This window comes from Sphaeramia orbicularis, chromosome 8, assembly GCF_902148855.1.
Source record: "Sphaeramia orbicularis chromosome 8, fSphaOr1.1, whole genome shotgun sequence".
NCBI classification, from domain to species: Eukaryota; Metazoa; Chordata; class Actinopteri; order Kurtiformes; family Apogonidae; genus Sphaeramia; species Sphaeramia orbicularis.
The window spans coordinates 50,361,293-50,371,048 of NC_043964.1; positions in this window are offsets into that span (position 1 = coordinate 50,361,293).

The following is a 9,756-nucleotide window of genomic DNA, read 5'->3' on the forward strand; positions in this document are numbered from 1 at the left end:
CTTGCGTTGACATCATCATACAGAAGCTGTATACCAAGTTTGAAGTCAATCAGAACTGGAGTTTCGGAGAAGAAGACGATTGAAATTTTTTCTCCATAAGAGCCCATGTTAAATTTTCCGTAAGTTCCCGGATCCAGAAGAAGATCCTGATCAGCATGTGGACATTATGTTTTGGTCATCTCCCCATCAGGGCTGGACTGTAGAAATTTACACTTGATATCATTTATATTTACTGAGTTAGTGCATCGATCCACTTCCTATCTCTTATAATGGGGAAATTTTTCAAAGTCGCACCAAATCCAGAATCAGATCCAGATCCAAATAATTTCACTAACTTTTGTTGACATCATCATAAAGAAGCTGTATACCAAGTTTGAAGTCAATCGAAATTGTAGTTTAGGAGAAGAAGACGATTGAAAGTTTGTAACGGACGACAGACGACGATGACAGACGATGACAGACGACGACGAAACCAGATGCATGATGACAATAGCTTACGGCCGACAGGCCGTAAGCTAAAAATATGTCACCACTTCACAGGCATTATTTATGGAACAGAGGATACATGAATTCCACAGATAGAACATGTGTTCAGGTTCCTTCTCTGTGGTCAGATCAATGTACAAATGGTTTGATTACCTCCGCCAAGGAGGTTATGTTTTTGCCAAGGTTTGTTTGTTTGTTTGTCTGTCTGTTTGTCTGTCCGTTAGTGTGCAACATAACTCAAAAAGTTATGGACAGATTTTGATGAAATTTTCAGGGTTTGTTGGAAATGGGATAAGGAAGAAATGATTAAATTTTGGTGGTGATCGGGGGTGGGGGGGGCCCACGGGGGGGCCCATTTCCAACAAACCCTGAAAATTTCATCAAAATCTGTCCATAACTTTTTGAGTTATGTTGCACACTAACGGACAGACAAACAGACAGACAAACAAACAAACAAACCCTGGCAAAAACATAACCTCCTTGGCGTGGGGGGGCCCACGGGGGGGGGGGCCACTGATCAGCCTTGGCAGAGGTCTGCGCTCTCCGAGTACTTCTAGTTTGACCTGATTTCGTTTTCTGATTTCGTCAGCTATCTTGCACAGTGATCCTGCCCAATCTTGCCATGAGAGGGAACCTGAACTCATGGTCAGTCTGTGGAATCCATGTATATTCCGCTCGCTACATAATACCTGTGAAGCGGTGACATATTTTTGAGTCACGTTGGTGAATTTGTATTTATAACGGAGAAAGCATAATCATAAAGTTGCATTGTTTTGTTGTTTGTAATTCTTGTTGTCAAAACTTTTTCATTCCTATCCTGACAGATAAAATACACACAATATATTTTATGTACGACTGAAGTCATTCAAGAGTTTACAAATGTTTATTTTTTTGCACAACTATATTTATTTTGCACAACTATAGGCTAATATGCACACATATCTGTCTTATGCACACAGATATTTGGACAGCTTCCTTGCGCCATACATGGCCCCTATGCGCTGTGCTCTTAAATATCTGGTTGTAAAAACAAACCGCCACCATGTCTACAAGCTCCAACAGGGTTCATTGTTCTTCACCACACCTTAAATCCAGTTATTGTAATTTTATACAGAGCAAGACATTTACTTGTGTGGAATACTTTGATTTCAACATTTTTACTTTGAGCTGCATAGTTTTGCGTTTTTTTAAACACAAAATATCATCCTACAAAATAGTCTTAAAATCCATTCATATACTGTATATATGGAGATTCTCACTTATTGTCTGACTTTAGATCTGCCCATGGCTCCTCTGTATTTACAGTTATATCCAAAAGGTTTTACAGTGATGCAAATTAATTCCTTGCATTAATTTACAGTAAAAGTCTTTGGAAAGTATTTCTGTACCTCAGAAACCCAATGAAAAAAGAAAAAAAAACAGCTAAAAAGTGAAGTCAAGGCAGTACAGACAAAATTAAATCTAGTTTAAGCTTATGAATTTGTGAACAGATCACCATATTTTCTATTTGTTTCAGTTTGCTATTCACATTTAGCTCAGTGTCAGTCTAGAGTACAGATAAACCCACTTATTTAGTGGTAAGATGTCTTAAATTTCTTATCACTGAAACCCACACCACACTGTTACTCCTTTGGAAACAGTGAAGGTTTTATGAAATATCCTTCCTCATTCTCTTCAGCCCATGTTGTCATAGTTGCGAAAGAACTGTGACAATGCAATAAATCAAGACTGTTCTTTTATTTATTTTAATCAGGTGACTGAATGACATTTGTTCATTTACACAATCATGTAAGAGACAATAAGAATGGTTGTAATACTTTGTACCTCAGCTAAGTCACTCATTTTTTGATAAAAAGAACCCACGTTTGTCTGCTGCTGATGGTAGAATATCACAGTTTAGTTCATATTAAATACATGCTATTCCTTTTTTAAAACGTACCCCACCACTGGGAGAGGCTGCACCACATGCTGGGGTATGTTTTAACAGTTGCATGTTAACAGAGAGCCTCCTAAAACAGTCTTATAGAAGAACTGAGCTAATAGGCTAATAGGCTCAGTATCTGGCCGTACATAAACCCCAAATGAAAGTAGAACCTCACAAGATGTTCCAAGTTCTCCATTATGCGATGAGGGGGTGTTGAGCCTCATTATGTAATAAATTCCCATTATGTAATAAAAGTTCAAAATGTAATAAGAATGTCACATCATCTTGTAATAAAGCCGCATTATGTAATAAACTGACGCATTTTGTAATAAAGTACCTCGGTGCATTATGTAGTAAATTATTTCGCATTATGTAGTAAGTTGTTACAATTTGAGAAATTTATTACAAAATACACTTGACACATTTTTATTTTCAGGAAAATGTAATTACATGGTTCATTATGTAATAACGACACTCAAGTAGATTTTTTTCCCCTCTTTAATTGAAGTAGCCCTGCAGATTAGTAGTTGTAGTAGTGATAATGATAGCCCACCTATTACCATTACATTCGCAATTAGTACACACTCCAACATGCACACACAAAGTAGAAAATGCTGATGTTGAACAATAAATGGCTTTATTTCTAAAATGAACCTTTTTAAGGCAAATTAAAATATTTTGATCAATATAAGGTGTCTATGCCAGTTGAAAAAAAAAAACTCAGGAAAGTGTCTTTAACAATGTAAACAACATTTCTGGATATAAAAAAGAACTAAACTGTCACACCTTTGGTGGCTAACTTGCAACTAAAATGTATTTTGCTGAATATATTTCGATCAATATAAAGTGTTTATGGCAGCTGAAAAAAAAAAATACTCAGGAAAGTGTCTTTAACAATGTAAACAACATTTCTAGATATAAAAAAAGAGCTAAACTGTCACACACCTAACTTGTAACTAAAATGTATTTTGCTGATAAACACACACTAATCAGTGCCAAACACGTGTCTAAATGACTGAATGAGTCAAGTGTATTTTGTAATAAATTTCTCAAATTGTAATAATTTACTACATAATGTGAAAAAATTTACAACACAATGCACTGAGGTAGTTTATTACAAAATGCGTCAGTTTATTACATAATGCGGCTTTATTACAAGATGACGTGACATTCTTATTACATTTTGAACTTTTATTACATAATGAGAATTTATTACATAATGCGGCTAAACAGGGGGTACGACCTTATTGTTGTAAATTCAGATTTTTTACCCACCTGTTTTTAAATTACGACATTATTCTCATAATATTATGACTTAATTCTCAAAATATGATGACTTTAATTTCATAAAAGTGCGGTATTATTTTCATTAAAGCTGTAATTTTTTTTTTAAACTACAACTTTATTCTTATAACATTATGGCTTTATTCTCATAAAATTGTGACTCTTTTTGTATTCAACTTTATTCTCATAAAATGATGGGTTTTATCTTGATATTTTCCAACTTTATTCTCATAGTGACGAGTGTTTTTATTTTCTTATGTGGCTCTAATATGCAGTCATATAACAATGGCAGGACTCGCCTGAAAAGGAGTTTTGTTTATAGATACGGTAAATACCTTGTTTTTCTCATTTCTCACTAATTGTGTTTACATAAAATTTAAGACCATCATTAAACTTAATAAAAAAATTGAATATTTGTAGGAGTTAACCCTTTCCACATTTTGTTGTGAATGATCATCTCCATGACCCTGTTGCATCTGAAATAAAATAGTATCAGTTTGAAAAAAGTACAATAATCAAACCATTGGTCGTCAGGACATCTGTTCTACATTTATGTAAGTCATCCTGCAGGGCTAAAAAACCCATATACCATGCAGCACTCAGTCTACGTGAGGATCCTCACATACAGGATGTGTATGTGTGATACGTGACCAGAGGATCACACCAATGAAACCACACTAGTGCAGAGCCAGTCATTAAGGGAGCAACAACATCAGTATTCAGCTCATTTTTTCCATTTTAATTTTTGTACCAGTCCTTCAGTCAAGTGTAATGACTGAGCTGAAGCTGAAACTCATCTCTCCATCTCCAGTACATAAATGAATCACTGGTCTACAATTTTTTTTTTTTTTTTTTTTTTTTTTTTAGAAATTAACTACTTCAGGGATGAAATGTGCTAAATGTTATGTATTTTAATAAGATTAAATGGAAAACAAATTACAAAAGTGCTGGTTTGCTGATGTTTTTAAGGTATATGATAAAATTCTATTACACATACATACTGGTTTATGTACATTTATACAATAGATTTATAAATGTTCCACTAAATAGAACCTGTAAAGTGATTGTATTGTCATGTGCAGACAGTGCTTTGTAGCAGGTCTGGTAGCTCTGACACTAATTTTCCTTTGGCGTTAAACCCATTCTCTCATTAATTCTCAAATTCACATTTTGACCCAAGACAGTATCTTGGAAACTTCAGCCAACCAGCATTTATAGTCGCAAAAAAAATTGCTAGACCATCAAAAGTCATCAAAAACAATGGTTATGCAATCAAGTACTAACTCCTGTGGGTATCATGTGACTAAAACAGCCAGAAAAGAAAACATAGAATGCCTAAAAGCACTGATTTTGTCAGTACAATGCCACAGATATTGATGGAAGAACTGAGGTGATTTTGGTTATTATCAAGAAAACATGGAAAATGGATAGATATCAGCTCTTAAATTAAACTAATATGAGCTATTTTTGTTTTTATCATCAGATTTTTCCAAACAAATGTACCTTTAGTTGTACCAGGCATTAAAATGAACAAGAAATTGAATAAAACAAGGGGTGGTCTAATAATGTTTTCCACGACTGTATGACTTGATTTTTCTTTATCAGTCACTCACACGTGCACTGTAAAAAGAAAAACCTGTAAAAAATGGTATTATTCCGGCAGCAGGGGTGCCGAAAAAATACTGTTAAATAACGGAAAATAACCATCTCATTAAAAAAACCGGTAATTTTCAATAATTAAAATACAGTTTCTTGCCCTAACTTTACATGAGATTTTGCATATTTTTTTGGACTCTTTAATGTTTAATAAAGAATATTTACATGCATTAAAACAATCAAATTACCTCTAAATGTATATATAAACAATTTTCAATGAGACTAAGTTATACAATCCACTGATAAAAACTGTATTTGGACAGTTTATCAGTGCTTATACATGTTACACATTCACAACATATTCAACATTTTTGTTGTGAAACCTCCCATAATTACACAAGATATTTGTCAATTAACAAACAAGTCTTGTTAAACTTACAGAACAAATACTTCTTTTCCGGTTAATTGTCAGTAATTTTATCTCGTTTTATCATTATTTTTTACATAGTTAAACTTTAAATTAACAGTTTAATCTCATAAATAGAAAATAAACATTTGTGAAACTACGATACATTTGCAAATATATTTTAACTGTATTTTTCTGTGAAAAAAAAAAATCTTTTAAAAAATGGAAATTTTATGGTTATTCACAGTTACAGTTTTTTCATGTTATTTTACATTTGACGTGTAAAATCACAGTCTATTTTTGTCATTTCATTGATATTTTCCTATATCTTAAAAATACAGGAAAATCTGTAAAATAAACAGTGAAAATTCTGTTAAATTATTATTATTTTTTTTACAGTGTGGTAAAATTTCACTACTTTTATTCTGGAAGCATTTTACTTGTAAACCAGTGATACAGGAAGAGATTTAGATAAATCAGCCACTATGTTACAGAACAGAATTATAAGATTCAAGGATGTATTTCAGTTAAAAGGCAAAGGTTCAAGCCTAAACTGAACATCATGAGCTCTGATCCCTCAGACAACACCATATGGAGAGCCACTATTCATCTGGAGCTGATAGAACCACATGGGTCTGAATTACCGTGGAGGACCTGGGTCAAGCTCCACAATATAAGGTTAATCCCACAAAGGCCAGTTCGACCTTTACTGACCCAAAGGGAATTCTAATGTTAAACTGTGTTCAGAGGCGTCATGGACTGGTATAGACCAGCAGTCAGTGGAAATGTGGATCAGCTCAGGCCAGACCAGGGCCGGACTGAGACTCATTTTCAGCCCTGGAGTTTCATACCTCAGACCGGCCCACTTTAGATCACGACCGATTATTATTAAAATCATGCAATTATAACCTTACATGTTAGGTCTACACACTGTTCTGCACAGCCTTGTAATTCAGTGTATTTTCTAAAATATTTCCAATTCAGCGCAAGTAAAGGTTGTTTCACAATGTGGATTTATTTCAAAAGTGAGTGCACATTGACATCTCCAACATTATTATTCCTCACAACACAACAATAACAGAATCTATATTTTTGTTCTTATAAGTGTTAACATTTTTCAAACCTTTAAAATGTTTGAAATGAAATGAAAGTATAAAAATATTAAAAATTAAAAAAAAATAAATAAATAAAGCTTGCTGCACTTTCTAATAACTATTATTTTGGTATCCTCTGCAACAAAAGATTTCCATCACAACTTACTTGCGGTTTGTTCCATCGATGCTATTGAAAACTTTTGGTATAGTGATATTAGGGGTTTGATGAGGATGATAAGAAAAAAATATGTATATCCTGTGACTGAGGGTGAGCAAAGCAATCAAAGCTAACAGCAGACTCATCTTCATCTGTGTCATTTGTGCCTAGTGGTTCAGGGTTGTGCTGCTGAGCTGCTCCTCTGTCATCAGTAGACTCTGCTCTCCCTTTCACACTTCCACCAGTTTCTCTAGACTCGCCTGCACCTGGATCACAATAAAAAATAATATCTACAGACATTTGGACTTACTGAACCAGTTCAGATCTTTACACTGGCAAAATATGCAGGCTTATTTAATATTACTTTATACTATTGCCTTTCAGTTGTGGGCTTTGTGTATTTACTGTCTCACTTTTAATAATAAAAAATAAAATAGGCCAGTATTATCGTTTGGGTATAGAAAGTGGTTTTACTGGAACTAATGTTTGTTTACACAGTCTGTTCCGACAGCTCACCTTTTCCTTCCATCCTGACAGGAACAATCCCCTCATCACTACTGGCTCCTGGCTCTGCTTCTGACACTAAAGCACAGTTTAAAAATGCTCATAATTCTCAGCACAAATCTTCTATTTTGCAAAGCCTCATGGCTGGTGTCTGCTGCTGGATCTGCTTTCTAAATCTGAGGAGCTACAAGACAAAGTTTCCCACTTACGTGGCGTCACATCATACTATTATTTAAATGACATAACATTATGTTCCACGTCACAATGCCACATAATTCACTGACTCGATAATTAACTAACTTGAAAGGTGGTTTACCCGGTTCATCGTCCTCATTAGTTGTTTCCAACCGGAGGTCGTTTCTGTGAAAAAGTTGCAGATTTTGTCACATTTGGCTGCGTTTGCTTCCAGAGCTTTCCTCTTTTTAATTCTTGCCTTCTCCACACCACCTTTGCTCTTTCTATTATCCATGTCTCAAACAGCAAACACAGCTGAGCATCGACATAGCCTACAGAGCACATATCGTATATGCTCCACAGCTACAGTATAGAGCTGCTAACCGTATGCAAGGAGATGTTACGCCAGGTCACGGTGTGTCCGCAAAAAAAATAGGAAGAAAACAAACAGTTTACTAGTAGAGGGGGTGGGGCCCAGGAACAGCAGCTGCAGATTACGTGGTCAACTCAGTGCTATGACTGAACACCGGCCCCCAAAAAATAAATAAATAAATAAAATATTAAATACATATTTAAAGTGAACTCCGGCCCTCGCGGCCCAAATATTATACCGGCCCACCGGGAATTGTCCCGGTCCTCCCGATTAGCCAGTCCGGGCCTGGGCCAGACACTATCCTTGAGTTTTTGGAGGGAATGGAAGCCATGTGCTCCAAACCACAATCCAGCCAGTCCACAAGCCAAGGTCTATAATGGTCTGGGGTCAAAGGTCGTTGGCACAATTGAGGCTCTATTCAAAACCGCAACTTATCAAGGGATGTGTATTAATATTTCAATAAGTCAGTGCATAAGTGCAATGTACACACATTCCAAAGGTCTGGCTGAGGAAGGAGAAGGTCTGGGTCCTGGACCGGGCTGATGTAGTCCCCACCAAGGTTATAATAGTTTTGGATTTTTCATTATAGTTTAGTTTTATTTATTTATTTATTCATTTTTTAAATTCTCTTTATTGAGTTTTTTCACATAGTAACAAAAACGTGTTCATATACATTCATTGTGCTCAATGCAACAAAAATGAGAACACGCAGTAAAACAAAAAGCACACAAACAACAGCAAACACTGAACATCAAAAAACCAAACTGAGGACATCATATATTGCCCATCCTAAGTTGTTTACCCATTTGCATTATTAAAATAATCAATGACAGGTTGCCATGTTGAGTGGAATGCATTTAATTTCCCTTTTAATGAAAATTTAATTTTTTCCAATTGTAAGTGTTTCATTACTTCTCTCATTAAGGCTGAATGGGCGGGGGGAGTTTTTTGTTTCCAATTTAATAGGATTTATCTTCGCGCTAGCAACACCACAAACCATATCATATTGTTTTGGTTGTTGGAAAGCTCTACAGCAGCCGGCTTCACACCAAACAAAGCAAAAACTGGATCTGGTTTAAGTTGTTTTTTAAAGATTTTGGATAAAGTCTGAAATATCTTGGCCCAGTATAATTTGATACAAGGACTTTTCCAAAACATACAGGGTGGGGAAGCAAAATTTACAATGAACATTTAGTTGTTTTTCCTCAGCAGGCACTACGTCAGTTGTTTTGAAACCAAACATATATTGATGTCATAATCATACCTAACACTATTATCCATACCTTTTCAGAAACTTTTGCCCATATGAGTAATCGGGAAAGCAAACGTCACAGAGTGTGTGATTTGCTGAATGCACTCGTCACACCAAAGGAGATTTCAAAAATAGTTGGAGTGTCCATAAAGACTGTTTATAATGGAAAGAAGAGAATGACTATGAGCAAAACTATTACGAGAAAGTCTGGAAGATACTATTAAAGAAGAATGGGAGAAGTTGTCACCCCAATATTTGAGGAACACTTGCGCAAGTTTCAGGAAGCGTGTGAAGGCAGTTATTGAGAAAGAAGGAGGACACAGAATAAAAACATTTTCTATTATGTACATTTTCTTGTGGCAAACAAATTCTCATGACTTTCAATAAACTAATTGGTCATACACTGTCTTTCAATCCCTGCCTCAAAATATTGTAAATTTTGCTTCCCCACCCTGTATGTGCAAGTCAGGCCGGCCCCTGTTTACATCTGTCACAGGAGGGGTTTA